The 23,368-nt window shown below is 42.7% G+C and overlaps 1 long non-coding RNA gene across 1 annotated transcript in view; it reads left to right on the top strand.

The window, feature by feature from the left end:
* The window catches only part of LOC138739868 (uncharacterized), a 39,965-nt gene extending 24,292 nt beyond the window's left edge, over window positions 1-15,673 (top strand). The window contains exon 2 of the long non-coding RNA XR_011342501.1: window positions 14,671-15,673. This is a non-coding gene — a long non-coding RNA (uncharacterized lncRNA). The remainder of the gene's footprint in view (window positions 1-14,670) is intronic.
* Window positions 15,674-23,368: the final 7,695 nt, after the last annotated feature.

The following is a 23,368-nucleotide window of genomic DNA, read 5'->3' as shown; positions in this document are numbered from 1 at the left end:
TTTGCAAATGTTTCAGTGTTGTCCATATTGCTCACTTAATCATTATAATTTATCCCTAAACTTGCAACTGATGTTAAATTACTGATGACTTAGAGTCTAGTATCATCAGTACAATAAAGAAAGTCAGTGAACCAACTGATTACTGTCATCAATCGCAAATTGGATTAGGATCATATTCTGTTTTCAACAGTAAAGTGTCAGATTAAATATTCAAGCAATCTTTTTCTTATCCGTACCTTTTAGATCAGCAAATATCATCTAAACCATGAGCAAAAAATCATTACTTTAAACTATTTTGGATAGGTTCACAGTTAATCAATTTGTCAGGGAGATATCTGAAACTTGTTTTCATTCATGGGCAGAATTAGGGGAAATGTAATGGGAATTTACAAATGTTATTCTTTAGCTTTAATTTTCCCCTGAAGGGCCCCTGAACTCATTAACAGAGCCTAATTTTAAAGGAATTCTGTTCTGTTTGAAGTAGATTATCTGATTCAAAATGGCTGCTGCAGTTATTTTTTCTGATGGGAATTAGGGGCTCAAGGTCAAACAACACAGAAAGAGACCTGTTAGCACATTCAGTCCACATCAACCATCACTTGTACTAATTCTACAATGATTCCGTTTCATGGTCGATTAACTGAGTGGGTTTTCTCCGGGGGCTCCGATTTCCTCCCACCGTTCAAAACGTAATGGAGTTTGTAGGTCAATCAAGTGTAATTGGATAGCATGGGCCTGTTACCGTGCTGTATGTCTAAATTTAGAAAAACACTCCCACTCCCATCAACTCATCTTTCCCAATAGCATCCTTAGATTCTATCCCTCATCCACACATTCAGGGCAATTAAGAAAGGAAGGAGAGCAGTTGTCCACTGTTGTTTGTCCACAGGGATCAGTGCTGGGTCCACTGTTGTTTGTCTTCGATATTAATGACTTGGATGACAATGTTGTTAACATGGTTTGTAAATTTGTGGATGACACTAAAATTGATGGCTTTATAAAGAAGATTAAATAGCATTGGAAAGTGGGCCAAGGAATCTAACTCTTCAGTGTGAGGTAGGTTAACTAAAGCAGGTCCAAGGAGAATGTTGTAGAACAGAGAGGCTTGGGGGTGTAAGTGCATAGTTCCATGAAAGTGGTGGCATTGGTTGGTGAAGAGGTCATTTGCTACCGTCGCCAAATACCAAATGACATCTGTACAAAGTGAAGGGAAAGAAGTGTGGGGGAAACATCAGGGGATTTTTTTTTTTACACAGAGAGTTGTGGGTGCCTGGAATGCCTTGCCAGGGATGGTGGTGGAAGCTGAAACATTGGGGGCATTTTAAAGACTCTTAGACACATGGATAAAAGAAAAATAGAGGGTTATGGAGTAAGGAGGGATTAGTACTTTTTTTCTGAAGGAATATATGGGTCAGCACAACATTGAGGGCTGAATGCCCTGTACTGTGCTGTTTTATGTTCTATGGTCTCCAGTGGTGAGGTTCTATAGAATAACTCAAATTGGTTTATCGTCTTCAGAGAAGATCTTACATTTGTTCACCATCTACATACACTAAACCTCACCATAAGTGAGCAAACCCTTTCCTCATTATAGAGAGGATCAAGAGGAACAAGAAATAGAAGGGATAAGAGAATGAGAAAGAAAAAGTAGGAAGACAAGGAAGTGGAGGGAAAGGAGAAGAGGACTTTGGAGAGGAGGAGGAGAAGGAAAATGGCAAAAATGGTAATGAGAAATGCAAAACTATAGATAAACTGTCAGAACCTGAATTTCAACCATTATACTCGTGTGTATACACAATTCTCCAAGATCATGCAGCAGGAAAACTTGCAAGAATGGAGCACACCTTCCCTGAGATGGTCTAGATTTTTCCTATTTCTCTCATTTCCAAGAGATGGCGTGTGGTTTAATTGGTGTCTGCAAATGTTTTCTTACCTCCATGATGTTGCCACAATGGTCAACATTCCAGTTCATTCACTACTAAGTTACCCCATACACAGGCTGTCTCATCAACCACCCCTTGAGTTCGAGATCAATATTTCTGTGGTAGCCGTAGGGCAAGCCCTCCTCCAAATGAATACCAACACTTTGTGGAAACTGTTTGTCACAAGGGAGATTAATGATAGGAACTCCAAGATGGTCGAATCCACACAATGATCTCGACTGGAAATGTTTCCTCATCTTCATGTAGTGACAAATTCTGTGTTTGTCACAATATGGTTCAATAACCGGAGTGGTATTTCATGTATAGGCTGTTGATCCAATGAGAATACTTTCAATGTCACAAAGACAGCTGTGGTGTTTAATTAAATGTTTAGATTTAAAGGCTGGGAATGGCTGCTATGAAAACTCTCCAGTTTGCTTTCTTCTTATCAAGCTTGGCCTAAACATGAATCCAGTCCTTCCAAAGTCATTGACTCTTAACTGCCTTCTGAAATTGTTTCATAATCCTTTCAGTTCAGCAGCCATTTAGAGATGCCTGGTAAATGATGGTCTTACTGGTGAAGTGAAGTCTTGTGCAGGTTTCACCATAATCCCAATATCTATGTGTGCATAGTCCTTTGTCCTCATCTAAAGGTCTCTTCTCGTACTCACACCGAGATCAGAACTAGTGGGTAACATCTCTGATCAGTGCTGTTGTTGCTATCCTTTCCAGGACCTGGTTGGCCCCCTAGCATTCCCAGTGACTCAGATCATACAGGTCACAGCTCTACACCCTGGCTCATTGAGTCTCAGGATCTGAGCAGTTAGATTCGAATATCAGAAGAAACAAAAGAGTGTCTTCTTTCCCCTCTGAAGTAAAACACAAAAGCTGGCAGACACTGTGGTTGCAGTAGAACCTCAAAATGCTGGAGAACCTCAGCAGGTCAAACAATGTCCTTTTAATGTAGCAAAGGTAGAGACACAACCGACATTTTGGGCTTGAGGCCTTCATCTTGGCCTGCTGAGGTTCTCCAGCATTTTGCATTTTTATTTCAACCACAGTGTCTGTAGATTTTCATGATTTACTAGTATATGAGTTGGGATTTTGGGATTCTTCAAATAAAATGGAATACAAAAGCAAGAAGGTAACATTTAACCTATGCAATGCAGTCTATGACTAACATCTGACCAGGACACTTTAGGAAGGGGGTGAAGGCATGGGAGAAGGTGCAGGATTAATTTCAGTTTAATTGTACACATACAACACAGTTACAAGCCCTTCTAGTCCTCAACCCCATGCCCCAAAATACATCAATTAGCCTAAATTTCTGCAAGTTTTTGGAATGTGGCTATCATTTAGTCAGAGGCTTTTATCCCAGAACTGAAATGGTTGCCACAAGATGACATGGGTTTAAGGTGCTGGGAGTAGGTACACAGGAGATGCCAGGGGTAAGTGTTTTATGCAGAGTAGTGGGTGCATGGAATGGGCTGCCGGCAACAGTAACAGAGGCAGATATTTTACAGTCCATTAAGCAACGTTTGGATAGGTTCATGGAGCTTAGAAAAATAGAGGGTTATGGGAAAACCTGTAATTTCTAAGGTAGGGACATGCTCGGCACAACTTGGTGGGTCAAAGGGCCTGCATTGTGCTGTAACTTTTCTAAGTTTTTATGTTTCCATGAAATCCATGCAGGCACAGGGAGAATGTACACAACCCTTGCAGAGAGCACTGGATTCGAACCCAGGTTGCTGGTGCTGTAATGTGCTAACCACTACACTAACCTTGCCACCCACTTTTATCATTCTGAGATGAAGAATTCTGGTAACAAAGAACGAGAGAACTTAGTTGTTCTCTTAGATCAGAAAAGGTAGAGAGGAGATTTGATTGTCTTCTTTCTTTGGCTTGGCTTCGCGGACGAAGATTTATGGAGGGGGTAAAAGTCCACGTCAGCTGCAGGCTCGTTTGTGGCTGACAAGTCCGATGCGGGACAGGCAGACATGGTTGCAGCGGCTGCAGGGGAAAATTGGTTGGTTGGGGTTGGGTGTTGGGTTTTTCCTCCTTTGCCTTTTGTCAGTGAGGTGGGCTCTGCGGTCTTCTTCAAAGGAGGTTGCTGCCCGCCAAACTGTGAGGCGCCAAGATGCACGGTTTGAGGCGATATCAGCCCACTGGCGGTGGTCAATGTGGCAGGCACCAAGAGATTTCTTTAGGCAGTCCTTGTACCTTTTCTTTGGTGCACCTCTGTCACGGTGGCCAGTGGAGAGCTCGCCATATAACACGATCTTGGGAAGGTCCATTCTGGAGACGTGACCCACCCAGCGCAGCTGGATCTTCAGCAGCGTGGACTCAATGCTGTCGACCTCTGCCATATCGAGTACTTCGACGTTAGGGATGAAAGCGCTCCAATGGATGTTGAGGATGGAGCGGAGACAACGCTGGTGGAAGCGTTCTAGGAGCCGTAGGTGATGCCGGTAGAGGACCCATGATTCGGAGCCGAACAGGAGTGTGGGTATGACAACGGCTCTGTATACGCTTATCTTTGTGAGGTTTTTCAGTTGGTTGTTTTTCCAGACTCTTTTGTGTAGTCTTCCAAAGGCGCTATTTGCCTTGGCGAGTCTGTTGTCTATCTCATTGTCGATCCTTGCATCTGATGAAATGGTGCAGCCGAGATAGGTAAACTGGTTGACCGTTTTGAGTTTTGTGTGCCCGATGGAGATGTGGGGGGGCTGGTAGTCATGGTGGGGAGCTGGCTGATGGAGGACCTCAGTTTTCTTCAGGCTGACTTCCAGGCCAAACATTTTGGCAGTTTCCGCAAAGCAGGACGTCAAGCGATGAAGAGCTGGCTCTGAATGGGCAACTAAAGCGGCATCGTCTGCAAAGAGTAGTTCACGGACAAGTTTCTCTTGTGTCTTGGTGTGAGCTTGCAGGCGCCTCAGATTGAAGAGACTGCCATCCGTGCGGTACCGGATATAAACAGCGTCTTCATTGTTGGGGTCTTTCATGGCTTGGTTCAGCATCATGCTGAAGAAGATTGAAAAGAGGGTTGGTGCCAGAACACAGCCTTGCTTCACGCCATTGTTAATGGAGAAGGGTTCAGAGAGCTCATTGCTGTATCTGACCCGACCTTGTTGGTTTTCGTGCAGTTGGATAATCATGTTGAGGAACTTTGGGGGACATCCGATGCGCTCTAGTATTTGCCAAAGCCCTTTCCTGCTCACGGTGTCGAAGGCTTTGGTGAGGTCAACAAAGGTGATGTAGAGTCCTTTGTTTTGTTCTCTGCACTTTTCTTGGAGCTGTCTGAGGGCAAAGACCATGTCAGTAGTTCCTCTGTTTGCACGAAAGCCGCACTGTGATTCTGGGAGAATATTCTTGGCGACACTAGGTATTATTCTATTTAGTAGAATCCTAGCGAAGATTTTGCCTGCAATGGAGAGCAGCGTGATTCCCCTGTAGTTTGAGCAGTCTGATTTCTCGCCTTTGTTTTTGTACAGGGTGATGATGGTGGCATCACGAAGATCCTGAGGCAGTTTTCCTTGGTCTTAACAAAGCTTGAAAAACTCATGCAGTTTGGCATGCAGAGTTTTGCCGCCAGCCTTCCAGACCTCTGGGGGGGATTCCATCCATTCCTGCTGCTTTGCCACTTTTCAGTTGTTCGATTGCCTTATATGTCTCATCCAGGGTGAGGACCTCATCCAGCTCTAGCCTTAGGGGCTGTTGAGGGAGCTGGAGCAGGGCGGAATCTTGGACTGAGCGGTTGGCACTGAAAAGAGATTGGAAGTGTTCTGACCATCGGTTGAGGATGGAGATCTTGTCGCTGAGGAGGACTTTGCCGTCTGAGCTGCGCAGCGGGCTTTGGACTTGGGGTGAGGGGCCGTACACAGCCTTTAGAGCCTCGTAGAAACCCCTGAAGTCGCCAATGTCCGCGCTGAGCTGGGTTCGTTTGGCGAGGCTAGTCCACCACTCATTTTGGATCTCCCGGAGTTTGCGCTGAAGATGGCTGCATGCGCGACGGAAGGCTTGTTTCTTCTCTGGACAGGACGGCTTTGTAAGGTGAGCCTGGTGGGCAGCTCGCTTCTTTGCCAGCAGCTCCTGGATTTCCTGGCTGTTTTCGTCAAACCAGTCCTTGTTTTTCCTGGAGGAGAAGCCCAGTACCTCTTCAGTGGATTGCAGTATGGTAGTCTTCAACTGATCCCAGAGGGTTTCAGGGGACGGGTCCGTGAGGCGGGTTGCATCGTCGAGCTTTGCTTTGAGGTTTGCCTGGAAGTTTCCTCTCGCTTCGTCTGACTGCAGGTTTCCAACATTGAACCTCTTTCTGGGGGCTTTACTGTTCCTGGGCTTTGGCTTGAAGTGAAGGTTGAGCTTGCAGCGAACCAGCCGGTGGTCAGTGTGGCATTCCGCGCTAGGCATGACCCTGGTGTGGAGCACATCTCGTTTGTCACTTTCTCGCACCAGGATGTAGTCCAGGAGGTGCCAGTGTTTGGATCGGGGATGCATCCAGGTGGTCTTAAGGCTGTCCCTCTGCTGAAAAAGGGTGTTTGTAATGACAAGCCGCTGTTCTGCGCAGAGCTCCAACAGGAGATTTGATTGTAGTGTACAAAATAATGAGTTTACAGAAAGGAATGAGAGGGCAATGGTCTCCACAAGTGAAGGAATTAAAGACAGCAGGGGAAGGATTTAATGTGTTTGGCAAATAACCCATAGTGGCATGAGGAAAAAATTTTGAATTGAATGAGTTATTGCAGTTCGAAGTCCTCTCCTTAAAATTATGCAGAATGTTGTTGCAATGTTCTTTAAAAATTTGAAGGGCTGTAGGGAAAGACCAGGGGAATAAGACTCTCTGGGTCATACTGTTCTGCTATAATCCCATAATTCTAAGATATCTTCGATTCTTCTTCTACAACCCTGATCTGGGCCTTGTACACAATGGAAATTCACGCCAATTGTAGATCTCCAAAGAATGAATTCAAGAACAGTTTTTGAACTGAGAAACTTGAGCCTCCCTAACTATAAACTACTTGCGGACCACCTAAAGGTCTGTCCGCACTATGGAACATCACTTACTGTTTCTGCACTGACTCCAACTGTTGATCTGTCCTTTCCTATTTATCTCTTTTTATGTTTGCCAGATTAATTTCTACTATAGTTGGTGAACCTCATGTACCTGTGAGGCTGCAGTCTCATTTTCAGTCCATCTGTTCATAGTACTTGTAAATTTGATCCATCTCATCATTCCAGCCCTAGTCCAAATACAAGAGCTGAATTCTGAAACACAAAACCACCGAAGCCGGAATCTTCATCAGCCAATGAGCTGCTGGTAGAAATCAGTAGAAATGGTCAATTAATGTTTCAGGACAGTGCCCTTTATCAGGACTAAAGCTTATATTTAAAATTATATTTTAAAGCTTTATTTAAAATTTTACAAAAATTCCCCACAGTACATTCTCTTAATAAAAAGTTATCCATGTATATATAGAAAAGAATACATGTGGTATATCCACCCTCCCTCCCCACCACCCCCTCCCCACAACACCCCCCTCCCTCCCCATCACCCCCCTCACCCCAACACCCCAAAGAAGAAGAAAGAAAAGAGATTATCGATTAATATGTAAATTCCTATTTACTGCTGTGGAGCCAAGTTCCATCAGGACAAATTGTTGAGAGTTTAGATTTTTAAACCTACTTTTAACCATATTTTCAAAAAAATATTTATCATGAAGATTATGTTATTTTTTCAAGAGGGGTACAAGATCTCATGTCAGTGTGCCATCTTTGCATCCCTAAACCAATATCAGATTTCGAAGTAATGGCTACACATTTCCTCGCAACAGCCAAAGCCAAAAATTCGATTTAATACAGTTAACCTTAATTTTAAACTATACATTTTAAGATATCAAGAATGCTGGTGCATTTGTACACTAAGTACATCTATAGTAATGAGCTCTCTTCATCAACTCCAATGCACACTGAAGGCTACAGTGATTAAATTGGCTAGTCCGTTTGAGTTTGTGATCAATAGTTATTGAAGGGAATGATGCTGACAAGTTCACCATTTAAAGGAGGCTTTACGCTAAAGAAGAGGTATTGATTCCCAGAGAACATCTGAATAAAGTGAAGGGAGGAAAGTTTAGGGGAGACATCACGGGAAAGTTTTTTTTTGTCCAGAGAGGTATGGATGCCTTGTCGGGAGTGGTGGTACAATACGGACATTTAAGAGACTCTTAGGCATATGGATGAAAGCAAAATAGAGGGTTATGAGGTAGGGAGTTTTTTTGGTAGGAATATATGGATCGGCACAACATTGAGGGCTGACAGGCCTGCACTGTGCTTTCATGTTCTCTTTTCTATGTCTGTCTTGAGTAAAAGAATATCAATATAATACAGCTCAGAAACAGGTTCTTCAGCCCACAATGTATGAGTTGTACGTGATGCCATTTGAAACTAATTCCATTTGCCGGCACATGGCCCATTCCTCCATATTATTTGCCTGTCCATCCATCTGTCAAAATGCCCCTTTACTTTTGATTCTGCTTTTACCAACTCCTCTGACAGCTTGTCCAGGTATTTACCTTCTTTGTGAAAAACATGATTTCATCCTATGTCCTCCAGCATTTGACTTTATTACCCTTGTTAAAAGAATCTGTTTCTCTCAATTTTAAATGCCAGAACTGTACAAAACTCTCCAGTGTTACCTAACCAAAATTTCATGCACCTACAAAAGTACTTTACAGCTTTTATAATCAATGAAGGCAATACTTCTACTTATCACACATTGCAAAACTTCTCCATACAGCAACACTGCTGAGGGAGGCCTGTGACCAGTGCTGGGTCCACTGGTATTTGTCATCTATATTAATAGCTTTGTATGACAATGGAAAGTTAAGGACCCTATCATATGTTGTAGAGCAAAGAGAAGTTGCGAGTACAGGTACCTAGCTCCATGAACATGGCATGACGGGTAAACAAGGTCGTGATGAAGGTGTTTTGTATGCTTGCCTTCATCGCTCAGAGCAGTGAATGCTACAAGTGGGTCAATATGGTCGAACTTTACAGGCCCCTGCGGCCACCTAGCTACTGGAAAGATGTTGTTATGCTGGAAAGGTTCACAAGGATGTTGCTGGATGTGGAAGGCTTTAAATATAAGGAGAGCTGATTTAAGCTGGGACATTTCATCCTGGAAATGCTTGGGATGGACTATATAACCTCCAGAGGGCCAGAGGTAAAGGAAATGGTTACAGTCTATTTTTTACCTCAGGTAGCAAACTCTAAAACTTGAGGCAATAAATTTAAGGTCAGAGGGAAGCCATTTAGTCATGAGTTTTTGAAATGAGGAAATGAGAGGGGCCTTTATATGAATAGTAATGGGATGTGGGGAAAGGCAGGCAACCAGGACCAGTTCAGGTAGACAGCATGGTTGGCATGGATGTGTTGGGCATATGGGCCTGTTTCCTTGATGAATAACCATGAAATTTACATTTCACCTTCCAAATTCATCACCTCATATTTTTCCACATCAACTTCCTCTGCAATTGCTTTGCCCAGATTTCTAACTGGTCTATATTCAGCTTTGGAAACTTTCCTTGCTAATGTTACAAGATCAAACCAGCAACCACAAAGAAGGCATATCACACAGGGGTAAAGATGAACAATTACTTTATTAACAAAAAATTCACCTTCAAACTTCAATTCAAAATCCCCCCTTTTATAACAATGCCCACTGGTTACTATACAAATTTCTATAACAGGGTAAAACTAAAAAATTCCACAGCCTAAATATAACATATGTAATTAAAATCTAAGTTATATTTCCAACCAGCCAACAGAAAAACTTAGACACAAAACAAATACAAAACACACAAGACTCACAAAACTTCAATCTCAACTGAAGCAAAGATCATAAACAAAATTCAGTTTGTTTGGTAAACTGAAGACAAAAGATCTTTGAAAGAGAGAGAGCACAAAATTCGAAGTTGCCTTCTTGCGTTGCTTGCAGAGAGAGGAACAATGGCTTGGTCTGATTCTTCTGGCTGCCTTCGGAATGTTCATTCCTTTTAAAATGCCCAACATTCTAAATTGCCTCCCAGACAATGACACTGCTTGGACCTCTTTCCACTTCACAGCCACACCCAGTGGTGGTTTGTCTTCCAAGTCCAGAAAGTTCTAGATCATCTGCATATGCCCAGTCCATCTCCCACTCTCTCAGCATTCCACCTTCACCTTGGCTCTCCAAGGCAAACTGTCACTTTTTAACATAAAACCACACAACACACAGGTCAATACACAAGACAGAACTCTGTAACTCCTCCCCTGCTAAAAAAATTAGATCACAAGATCAAACTTTTTACAATTAATGGGTATTACATAAATAAAATAAAATAAACTCTCCATTTTTACAGTAAGTATGTGATTAGATTCATATCTACCCAGATTATCATCTTGAGAAACAATCTGCTATTATATTATCTGTCCCCTTTATGTGTGTAATAATTAAATCATACTCTTGTAATAGTAAGCTCCATTTCAATTCTTATTCTGTTCTTATTTTTCATTTTGGACAGAAAAACTAATGGATTATGATCAGTATATATTATTAATGGTTTTTGAGTGGTACAAATATACACATTAAAATGTTGCAATGCCAAAACAAGCACTAATAACTAGTCAATGGTTGAATAATTACATTGATGGTCATTAAAATTTTTTGAGAAGTATGAAATAAGATGTTCTACTCCATCACCAACCTTCTTCTGTAACAGTACAGCACCAACTGCCTTGTCACTGGTGTCCACAGCTAAAGAGAATGGCTTTTCAAAGTTAGGGGACACAAGTACAGACTGATGGCATAAAATGGCCTTTAAGTTCAGAAATACTTCCTGGTGTGCATCTAAGCAGATAATATTTTCTTTCTTTCCTAGTAGTTTTGTTAATTGTAGTGCAATTTCTGCAAAGTTTTTACGAAATCTACGATAGTAGCCAATCATAACTAGAAATCTCCGAAGAGCTTTCTTATTACCGGGGATAGGGAACACAGTGATAGCCAATACTTTCACTCCAATTGGTGCCACCTGTCCCTGTCCTACCACATAACCAGGATAAATTATAGTGGCATGTCCAAACTCACTCTTGTGCAAATTCACTCTGAAGAGTGTTTCCACCAGTCTCTGAAATAACTGCTCTAATTCCCATGTATCCATACTAATTACTAAATCATCAATATAGGCCCCTGTGTGCTCTAAACCCTGAATTACTGCATTAATCATTTTCTGAAATGTGCCAGGTACATTTTTCATCCCAAAAAGGCATAACATTATACTCATACAATCCCGAAGGTGTAACAAATGCAGAAAGCTCCATGCCTTTCTCTGTCAAAGGAACACACCAGTATCCTTTTAAGAGATCAATCTTTGTAAGAAACCTAGCCTTCCCCACCTTATCTATACAATCATCCATTCTGAGAATAGGGAATACATCAGTCTTTGTCACCATATTTACCTTTCGATAATCTGTACAAAACCTAATTGAGCCATCTGGCTTAGGCACCAGAACACAGGATGAACTCGAATTTGAACTTGGTTTTCAGATGATGTCATTTTTGAGCATATAATCCACCTCTTGATCCAACAATCTATCTTTTCTTGATTAACTTGGTAAGGATGCTGCTTAATAGGCTTAGCATCATTGACCTCCACATCATGACAAGCCACAGGAGTTCTTCTTGGAACATCTGGGAATATATCCTTAAATTTCATGCCTTCATTTTTTCCCTTTCTGAGTTAGTCAAATGCATTAACTTGGCGTCTTAGTTTTGCAAAACTATAGAGTTTTCCGGTCTGGGGCTTATCACTTTCTGTGCTCCATGACCTTCCACAAAACTTATCTCCTCCTTACTTTCCTCTATAACTAGCACCTTGGTTGGAATTCTAGTCTCCTCTTCAGTCATTTTCTCAAAGTAAGGTTTAAGCATTTTCACGTGACAGACCTGTGTCTCTCTTCGATGATGAGGCGTCTCTGGTTAATTTTTGATTTCACCTTATATGGTCCTGAAAACTAAGCTCTCAAAGGGGTTGACTGCATTGGAAACAAAACCAATAGTTTGTCACTAGGTTTAATGTCCCTATTTTTTTCTTTTTGATGATACCGAATTTTCATTTTTCCCTGAGCAGTTTTAAAATTTTTCCTTGCAATCTCACAATGTATCTACTGTTCCTTCAATATTAGTAATGGACCCCTGACTTCATGATCAAACACCAACTCAAATGGACTAAAGCCAAGAGACTCCTGAGTTGCCTCTCTAAGAGCAAACAATAACAAATGGATTCCTTCATCCCAATCCTTTTTATTTTCAACGCAATAAGCCCTTAGCCTTCACAATCGTCTTTGCTTTAATGTTTCTCAGGGGAATAGCCTCTGGAAACCTTGAAGCTATGCACATGAGTGTTAACAAATAATCATTTCCCACTTTGGTTTTTGGAAATGGACCAACACAATCCACTATCACTTTTTAGAAGAGCTCCCCGAAGAATGGGTTGTAAAGATGCCACTGGTGGTCCTTGATTAGGCTTGCCCACCAGTTCACAAGTATGACAGGTTCTACAGAAGTTCACAACATCCTTTCTTAATAAAACACTTTCCTTATCTTTTCTACCATCTTCTTCACTCCAAGATGACCTCCTAAAGGTGTACTGTGAGCCAACTTTAATATTTCATTCATGTAAATTTTGGGAATTACAACTTGCCTTACTACTGCCCAGTTTTCACTGGCAGGTATCACTTGTGTTCTCCACTTTCTCATCAATATTCCAGCTTGAACAAAGTAACCTACTGGCACAGTTTTAATTTCCTGGTTAGACAGAATCTTATCTGTTATCACAGCAAGATCAAGATCATGCTTTTGTCTAGCTATTAATTCTTCTCTTGACAACAGCAAAGCTGGATCCTTAGGTTTGTCCTCAATGCTTGCCTCCATGACAGGATCATCACAGACTTTCTCTACCTCTACCTTTTTCTAGACATGGCTCTAGTAATGGCACATGCAGGGTAGATTTCCAAATCCTTTTCAGACTCATAAACCAATGGCTCACATGTGTGATTCACCACAGTTATGACTTTATCCTCTCCTAAATCATTCCCTAACAAAAGAAAAACTCCATCCATCAGCAGACTTGATCATATCCCTATTGTAACTGGGCCATTGACTAAGTCTGATTTAATCACTATTCTATGCAAAGGTATAGGCTCTGCTTCACCACCAATGCTTTTAATTGGACTCGGACTCCTCACCAAAATTCAAAACATTGCTTAATACAAGCAAATAGGCTGCTCCAGTATCCCACAGGATTTTAACTGGCACTTGATTTGATCCTTCTTTAACAGAAATTAAAACTTCAGTCATGAATGGTTTAAAAATATCCCTAACTTTCTCACTCTGAACACAAGCAGTTGGTACCACCCCTTTCTCTTTCTTCCTTTTCAGTACAGGACAATTTGTTATTATGTGCCCTGGCTTCTTACAATAGTGGCTTTCCTTTCTGCCTCTCTTTTTTCCTCAAACTCTAGTATTCTCAAAGCCAACTTTACTTCCTCTGAAGTTTTCTCCTTTGGAAACTGTTCTATAACCATATAACCATATAACCACTTACAGCACAGAACAGGCCAGTTTGGCCCTACTAGTTCATGCTGTAACAAATCCCCACCCTCCTAGTCCCACTGACTAGCTCCTGGTTCATACCCCTCCAATCCTCTCCTCTCCATGTAACTATCCAGTCTATCCTTAAATGTAACCAATGATCCCGCCTCAACCATGTCTGCCGGAAGCTCATTCCACATCCCTACCGCCCTTTGCGTAAAGAAATTTCCCCTCATGTTCCCCTTATAATTTTCCCCCTTCAATCTTAAACCATGCCCTCTAGTTTGAATCTCCCCCACTCTTAATTGAAAAAGCCTCTCCACATTTACTCTGTCTGTCCCTTTTAAAATCTTAAACACCTCTATCAAGTCCCCCCTCAATCTTCTACGCTCCAGAGAAAAAAGCCCTAGTCTGCACAACCTTTCCCTGTAACTCAAATCTTGAAATCCTGTCATAATTCTTGTGAACCTTCTCTGTACTCTCTTTATTTTGTTTATATCTTTCCTATAATTTGGTGACCAAAGCTGTACACAGTACTTCAAATTTGGCCTCACCAATGCCTTTTACAATTTCATCATAACCTCCCTACTCTTGAATTCAATACTCCGATTTATGAAGGCCAACATTCCAAATGCCTTCTTCACCACACCATCTACCTGAGTATCAGCCTTGAGGGTACTATTTACCAGAACTCCTAAATCCCTTTGTTGCTCTGCACATCTCAATTGCCTACCATTTAATACATATGACCTATTTAGATTTGCCTTTCCAAAATGTAACACCTCACACTTATCTGTATTAAATTCCATCAGCCATTTCTCAGCCCACACCTCCAGCCTTCCTAAATCACCTTTTAATCTACAGTAATCTTCCTCACTGTCCACAACACCACCAATCTAATGCAGCTTCTTCAAATACCTCTTTTCCTACATAGTGCTTAACAATATTTTAGGCAATTTCCTTTTTTTTCATCCCAGTTCTTACTGTAAGAAATTTTAACTTGCCAACTATAACCATCAGTTCTGACTTTTTAACCACTGAAGGGTTCGCTATGAACTGATCAATATTCATAGTTGCTGGTTTTTCTGCTGGTGATTTATACACTCACTGTTTATTTTTAATTTCAAGCTGGAGGTTGAGTCAAACTCAGACGACTGATAACTAAGCAGAAGACAATCGCCCCTAAAGCTTCCAAATTGGTTTGATCCCAGATGAAGACCCCAAATTATGTTACAAGAACAAACCAGCAACCACAAAGAAGGAATATCGCACAGGGGTAAAGATGAACATGTAGCGGCGCCTACACTCCTAACTGAACAATTACACAACCAGACAGGTTGAGTTCAGTGAGCAAAACTGATTTATTGCTGGCTGCCTGGCTGGTCTTATACTCCCAGCCTGGACCTGGCTTCTGGCTAAGAACCACGCTGGGTGCCCCCACGACACCGGGGCATCACGTGGGTTGCCAAGCGTGGGCTTCTGAGACCGATGTCGAGGTCAGGAAGAAACCTCCGATGGCACCATTTTGGCCAGCTGCCCCATTGCATGTACGATAAGCGGGGCCGGTTCACCTGCCTAATGGCGTACCACCATACAGCCACCCCAGAACCAGCGTCAATGTCCTTTTTTGCTGGGCGGCCTCACTTCTTGGGTTGGGCCACAAATACTGGTTTGGTGGGGTCGAGGTGGGCTGGCTTTAACCTGTCCACCATAAACAGTTCCCTCTTACCACCGATGTCCAGTGTGAAAGTGGATCCTGAACACTGGATGACTTTGTGTGGCCCTTCATATGTACTTTATAGAGGTGCTGTGGACAGGCCCCGCCTGTTAAAAACTTACTGGAGTACAGCTCGCTGGGGACGTAAGAGGCCCGTGTGCCATGCGGTGACTGCTGGGGGTTTTGAGGTGCATTGATGAACTCACCGGGTAGGGCCAATGACCCCAATTTGAAACTGGCAATGTATGCAAGGAATTTGTCCGTCTGCGTGACCTGCTCTGTTTTTCTTCCACTCTTCAAAACATCCCAGGTTGGTCAGTTAATTGGGTGTGATTGGGTAGCATGAGTTTCATGGACTTGAAGGGCCTTCTAACATGCTGTACTGTTAAAATAAACAACCCAGTGTCGTATGGATTTTACTTTGCTTTTTTGACAGGGGGCAATATTTGGGATAAACAGTCAATGTCAACCTTTCTGTTTAACATTGCACTTTAACCTCAAGAGTACCACCAGCATGTTAAAATTTCACTTGGCATGGGACTGGAAACCTGGTGGTTGTTGAAAGACAAATCATTGGGCTCAGCCCTGCCTTCCCAAACATCTAAGGTCGTGAGTAAAGACTGTACAAAGTGGAGGTTGGTCCTTGCCAATTTCTCCATCACAGTAAATGGAAAATCAACGTGCTGTTAGAAGTTTGGAGTAATAAGCCTAAGTATTTTTCGGCTTTTGCTGACAAAAAAAAAATCTTTCCATCATGCTCAGATAATGAAAGGAAAGGAACTTCAAAGTGCAGCTCTTGATTCTGCCAAACTGTAGTGGATAGTGCCTCACGGGGAGAAACCAATCATTGTTCCAGTCCCTAATGTATAGATATGGAAGACCAAAACACTACTGAGGGTTTAGTACATCATATGGGGATGGAAGAGAGCTGTATGATATGCACTTTTTTGAGAGGTCTTGGTGCACAGAGCAATTGACAGAAGCTCTAACAAGTCTGCCTGATTTATTCAAAGTTCTCAGACTGCTCCCGTGCATCCTGCCTTTTTGTTTTGCCTCCTGTCTGATTTTGCACATACCCCAACAAAGGGGCCAGGCTCGAAATGTTGGTAACCCTGTAGATGCTGAGTTTGTCCAGCCCTTCTGTGACACACAGTAAAGTCACACTTACTTTCCTCTTAAATAAACAAATGCATGAAAATTAGTTTCACAACATTTTGAAATTTAACACTCTAACTGGGTTTCAAAGTCTCCTTTAAACTTATGATTCTGATGAGCTTGTTTGTGTTGATCTTGGATTGTAAACAGGTGCAGATGTTGGATCTGTCTAAGGTAGGGGTGCAAAAGAGAAGTAAATATTGGTTTCAGATGAAAGGAAGGAGTTTTAATGGGATTTGAGGGGAAAATATTTTTACATGGAAAATGAATGATATCTGAACGAAGGGATGCATTCAGATGCATTCCTCGGGGAAGAGAAGTTCAGACAGACAAAAATGGCAAAAGCATTGAAGGATTATGTATGATGTCAAAGTGAACCATGGAGAGCATCCTCCTGGCTGCATCGCTGGCTGGTACGGAGGTGCCAACACTCAGGACAAGAATAAACTCCAGAGGGATGTTAACTCGAACTGCAATATCACAGGCACCAGACCTCACTCCGTCGAGGACATCTATATGAGGCGGTAAGTAGCCTCTATCCTCAAAGACACCACCCACCCAGACCATGCCCTGTTCACTCTGCGACCCTCAGGGAAAAGTTACAGGAGCCTAACGACGAGCACTCAGAGGCACAATCCGCTGCCATCAGATTCCTGAATGATCAATGAACTAAAGACACTGTCTCACTTTGACTTTTTAATTTCATACACTATTTTTATTTATTTTTGTAAGGTGGTTTGCACTGTGATGCTGCCACAAAAATAATGAATTTCATGACTTGTTTGTGACAGTAAATTCAGATTCTGAGGATGAATGTGTGTGCACAAAAGAGATTGGCATTTGAAGGACCCATTTCTTCACTGTATACCTCTGTGACTCCATTACCATTATGTTGGATGAGGACGATGGACTCCGCTGCAATCTGTGTCCATCATTACAGTTTTTTCTCTTTCACCTACCTGGCTTCTTCTACCCATCTGCCCTACACTCTTATCCAGGGTTTCCCCTATCCCACTGTTCTATTCTCCCTTATCTGGTCCCTTTCTCATAACCCGCAGTCTCTACATCCCCCTCCCCCCACCCAGCCCCGGTTTCTATTTCCATTTTTGCCTTCCCACCAGCTCCATCTGCCCATTAACCCTTCCTGATCTAGATCCTCCTGTTGCTTGCCAGCTTCTGCCTTATCCCTCCCTCTCGACTAGCTGCCTTCCTCTGTTCTGATGGAGCATCTCAACCTGAAATGACGACTGTCTGCTTCCCTCGGCACATGCTGCCTCACCCTTTGAGTTCCTCCAGCTGTTTTGTTTATTTCCATCTCTTTGACAAGCCCAAACATTAGACCTTGTGGATTCAATCGACTGTTGGGATTCAGTCTGTAATGGAGAAACACCAAACCTGAAGAGACTGGAATCTTACACGAAGAAGGAGAGGCTGGAGGAACTCAGCAGGTCTGGCACCATCCACGGGTAGAAATAGTCAGTTAATCTTCCTGGTCAGACTCAATTAGTGGCTCATGATCTCATCTGACCTTTGGCTTCTGTGACCAAAGTTGCCATTTTATTATAATTATAATTTTATTTTCTGGAATATCCACATCACGTCATCGAACAAGCCTTTCATGGCACCCAAAGGTCTAATAAATTGGCACACCTAATCTGTTTTCTGGGGTTCTGTTATTGTGAGTAGGTGTCATTTATTCATTCTTTGTGGGAAATCCTATGTTTTAACTTTGACTCCAAGGCTCCTGCTTCAGCTGAACTGAATCTGTGATTCCAACCTGTACCATCCAGCAACATTTAGAAATGTGACCTTCTCCCTGCCTCTTGGAAACCTCTGGCCCATGAGCCTTCAAAATGAAAAAGGAGCATTTGGGATTTTATGGAAAACCTCCAGACCATACATCAAGACAACACAGGATGCCTGTGAATGGCCTCAAGTGTGGAGAGTACAATGGCATCGACTTCATAGTCAGTTCAGAATGGAAGCCCCCTTCCTGCTGAGGAACTACCAAAAAGGAGATTCCCACTTTAACAGTTGTAAGACATGACTTGCTGCCCATTAGAAGAGCACAACTGGTGAACTGATACCTCACAGCTGTAGTGGGCTTCCTTCATTTACTTTATCCCATCAGCATGATGAAAGAAGCAGAGAAATTAGAGGCCACTCTACCCTTTATGCTCACTTCACCAGACAATACAATCATAGATTGTGAATGCAGATCCATTGAACAATTTTCTTCTCAGCCAACATTCCAGGAATCAGTCTGGTGAATCTTCCTTGAATTGCCTCAAGGTTAAGTAGATCACTTCTTTGTGGGAAATCTTATGTTTTAACTTTGACTCCAAGGCTCCTGCTTCAGCTGAACTGAATCTGTGATTCCAACCTGTACCATCCAGAAACATTTAGAAATGTGACCTTCTCCCTGCATTGGAAGCATTGGAGATTTGATGCTCCTGCCTGATCCTGTCAGACACCTTGCAACTTCTACAAATGGCAGCTGGGAAATGACCAGGCCCGGCAGTAAAGGCACCTGGTGCGCATGGACACATCGGACACTGGCTTTTCCTCCAAGATCCTCTCTTGGGTGTTAAATTCTTTGTTGATTCTGGTACAGAGATTTCAATGAGACTCCAACCATGGAAGATCATAGACGCCATAATATGTCATGTGTTCTTTCAGCCGTGGATAATTCTCATATTCATACAAATGGCCAAAGGTCACTCATGTTGGATTTCAGTCTCAAGAAACCTTTTCATTGGTTTTCACGGTAGCAAATGTAGCAAATCCCCTTTTTGGAGCAGGTTTCTTGTTGGTGGATTTGAAATATCACTGCATCGTGGATTGCAGCTCTTGTATGCAAGTGAACTGCATCTAACGTCCCTCCAATGTTGTCAGCTGCCTGACAAGCCTTCAACCTGTCTCCGTCCCTTTCCAAGACTTGCTCATGTTTCCTTCACCTAGTGACCCCATCATATCGTCACACAGATGTTCCATCCCATCCATCCATGGCCCATCCCTTTGCAAGTGAAGATGAACATGGTGCTTTGTAACTTTTCAGCTTTAGGCACCGTGTGCCGGGGCAAGGACTTGGAGGCGAGTGCTTGCCCAAGACAAATGCCTCCCTCTGGGTCCCACACCACTGAGCCTCATGGAGTGTGAGGCACGACAGCCAGAGTGACGTGGGATTGCCCTGCAGTGGTTTGTTTCAAGACCATGCTCGCTGGCCATTGTCCTTACGGATCCTTCACCCACCGTGTTTGCTGCTGTAGACCGCCTTAGAAACTGTCACAGCTGCCAGACTGACATGTGCTATTTGCCCATAGCTGGGGCCCTTTCCAGGTACTGACGGCTGGGCGAGCCGAGCCCGTGGTTTGAATTCAGAGTTTACCACCTCTTAGCCTTTGCCTAAAGAGGCTTTGCCCACAAGGCAGTGGGTAGTAATGACGTTAAAGATACAGTAACCAACCATATAGAGACTCGGGGTCCTCTGGTGGTAGCACGGACTCGTGAATTACCCCCAGGCCATCTTAACATCACAAAATCAGAATTACACCACATGTAAGGGTTGGGCATAGTCCACAGATCTGACAGCTGCTGCGCTTCACCATTGCACATGGTTCCAAAAATCTCCTGGAGATTGGCGGCCTTGTGGTGATTATCGTGCCCTGAACAATTCCACTGATTCAACATTCCCAATTTACCAGACTTTTCAGCAAACGTCCATGGCAAACGTATTTGTGAAAATAGATCTAGTATGTGTTTACTATCGGATATCAGATGAGTCTTCTGATATAATGAAGATGGTAGTAAATATCCTTTTTAGCACGTTTGAGTTTCTGCTTGTTGTGTCGATGCTCTGTAGTCTCCAGATGCATAAAATACAAACTGGGGGATATTATTGTCTGGATTTTTGCCTGCTTCCACCATCGCGGGGATATATTCATCTTCTCGCATGTGAATACCAGACTACCAGATGGCAGGAGTACATCTCTGCAGAGACAGTCACTAGGGCTTTTGTGGTAATGGGATTCTATCTTTCTGTGTTCCAGTCACTAGTGGATCGAGGGTCTCAGTTCGAGTTGGAGTTGCTCTGAGCTTTCACTGATCTTCTGGCCACTACCCATATTCACACTATGGTTCATCCTCCACAGGCCAATAGCCTCATTGAGCATTTCCATCGACAGTTGAAGGCAGCGTTAAGAGCAGGTGAGGATGCATCTACGTGGAGTGAACGTTTGCCCTTGGTTCTCCTTGGAGTGGGTACTGCTGTTAAACCAGATCTTGGATATTCAGCGGCAGAGCTAGTCTAAGGCACCATGTTAACCTGGCCAGGTGAGATTGTGTATCCAAGTTTAAGCATGATCTGGCTAGATATGTTGATCGTCTTTGGGAAAACATGAGATTACTCCAACCTGCTCCTACATGTCAGGCCTCACCTGCAGTGTAAGTGCCGAATGATTTATGCTGTACTCATGTGTTCCTCCAGCATAATGCTGCTCAAAATCATTTACAACGTTCCTTTTCACATCTTACCACGCTACCAAAAGCCCTTTGTGATTGACAAGAATGGAAAAGATGACACGGTTTCAATCGACAGGTTGAAGCTGGCATATATCCATGTTCTGCACTGGAGCCAGGGTCAGAGGACCAGTAACACCCTTGCTAGTCAGACCGTGCATCACCTATCCTGCCCTATAATATGAGGTTGGGCCGAACTGTCAGCCCTCCAGACCATTACGTAATTGGACAATTCCAATCAGTCACCTCCTTGCATGGCTCAGTGGCTTGGGGGTGGGGGGGTGTCATGGTTGCCTACTAACCTTCATTGGGAGAGGTGCCGGCCACCGTTGATGATGTAAGCACGCATGCATAGGTGTGTTAAGCGTCAGTATACAGGTGATGGGTCTCAGACGCAGGAGGAGGAGGAGAGTGAGAGTGTCAGGATGACCCGTGTGGCAGTGGGACAATGAGAAGGTGGGAGGGATTTGCCTGGTGGTATTTGGGAAGGTGAAGAATGCAGTGTTGTGTCCCGTGAATAATAAAGGAAAGTCGGCTTCATGGTGGCTGGAAGAAATGGGTGGGTGTGTTCTTTATTTGTTTGTAAGCTGGGAGAAATCAGTGTCATTACACATCCTACCCCCACTCCCTTTTGCCTGCAGTCACCAAAGTTATCATTCTTGATTTCTAATTGCCAATTTCCCATATGGGTAACTATGTTCGATGCTGCTTCCACACTTTGACATTAAAATTTCAGATCAAAGATTAATGTCGAATCACTAAAAAAATCCAATGGAATTATAAATTATAGATAAACAATTTAGCATCATGATTATCTATAAACAGAGATGGGCAGGGAATGTAAATAATGCTATTTCTGCAGGCACACAATCTTTGAAATATATTCTGCTAAAGATTAAGGAAGCTAGATCGATAAAATTCCATGCTTTGGGGACTGGTTCCATGGTATCCGAAGTACACCTTTGAGATGATATTGCAGTAATTACAGACATGCACAATATGATATACATGAAATGATTTCCATTGTTTACACAATCCAATATAAACTTTGTGCTCCCCATTATTCCATGTCTATTTTTATTTTCCAACAATTAAAATGAACTGAAAGCCCAACATAAGAGCAGCCGCTGTAACCAAAGCTTGGTGCGAATCAGTCAGTGTCGGAATTCTTCAAATATTTTTCTGCTTATAGATCTCAAGGCCTAAAGAGCTGCTGAAGTAATGGCCTGAACTGGTTGATAGTCTGAAAATCAATACTTTCTGAAGTTTGAATTTGATTCAACCGCAAATTCATTTTGTGTTGTTCCTTGACGAAGTTAAATATCTTATGTAAGAATGTTGTGTTCAGCATTGCCAAAAGCTAAATCCAATTGGTGTGCTCCACAGGTGAAAGGCTTTGCTTCTTGAACAATTTCCTTAACTTTCCACCCACAAAAGGGAAACAGAAATCTTCCAAAATTTAGCATGTCACCAGTGTCCCTTCACAACATCTACAGATGCACCATTGAAAGCAACTTGTCAGAGAGCATCACGGTCTGGACATCTTGGAAGCTAAACAGGCTCAGGACCGGTGTTATGAGCCCAGAAGACCCATAAACGCAGCAGCAATAGATATTCACCAAGACACTGGTTACTTAAACAAAGGTTGCTTTTAATTATCTTTCAACATGAAAACAGAATCACACTTTAACTTATCACTATTGACTTAACTAACCTAACTTAAACCCCTTCTAATTCTAAATGCACGTGTATGCATTGTAAGTTCAGAAAAGTTCTTTGATTCATAGTCCAATCTCACTTCTCATTCCTCTACATTCACTGGATGCAGGCAATTCTTATACTGTGCACAGAATTTAACATTTATAAAGTTCACTAGGCTTTGGTGCTTGAAAGGTAAATGGTTACCACTCAGGAAGGTTCTTGTCAATTTTCAGAGAGAGATATTTGTTATTCCAGGACATCCACAACTGATGTACTTCTATCAGTTGTCTTGCCGAAGAAACTTGCCCCATCAGGGTTTTACAGAAGATAACATCTTTATTTCAGGTCACCACAAAGTTTCTTTTTGTTTCTCTTATTTCAAGTGAAACATTAGACAGCCAGTCCACTCCTCTTGCATGAACCACCAGGACTTTGGAGGCTGAAATAAGCACTCACAATCCATCTTCCAAATGGAGGTTTCCACAAGCTTGCCAGCTTGTCCTGTTCCAGTCCCAGCTGTTGCTGTTGAACGTAGTACTGCAGAACTGAACTCTCTCTCTCACACACACACACACACGGAGAAAAATGTCTGTTTGTCTCTCTCTGCTTGCAAAACCACCAGACCCTCTTAGAACAGCAAGCTGTACTCCAGACAGCCTGTGGCTCTGACAGGTTCTTTCATCTGTTGCCTTTTTGTAAACAATAATCCATTAGTGAAGTCTCTGGAACACTCTC

Source organism: Narcine bancroftii, chromosome 7, assembly GCF_036971445.1.
Source record: "Narcine bancroftii isolate sNarBan1 chromosome 7, sNarBan1.hap1, whole genome shotgun sequence".
Classification (NCBI taxonomy): Eukaryota; Metazoa; Chordata; class Chondrichthyes; order Torpediniformes; family Narcinidae; genus Narcine; species Narcine bancroftii.
The sequence above is the reverse complement of the archived record's forward strand: the minus strand, read 5'-3'. Positions and strand labels throughout refer to the sequence as shown.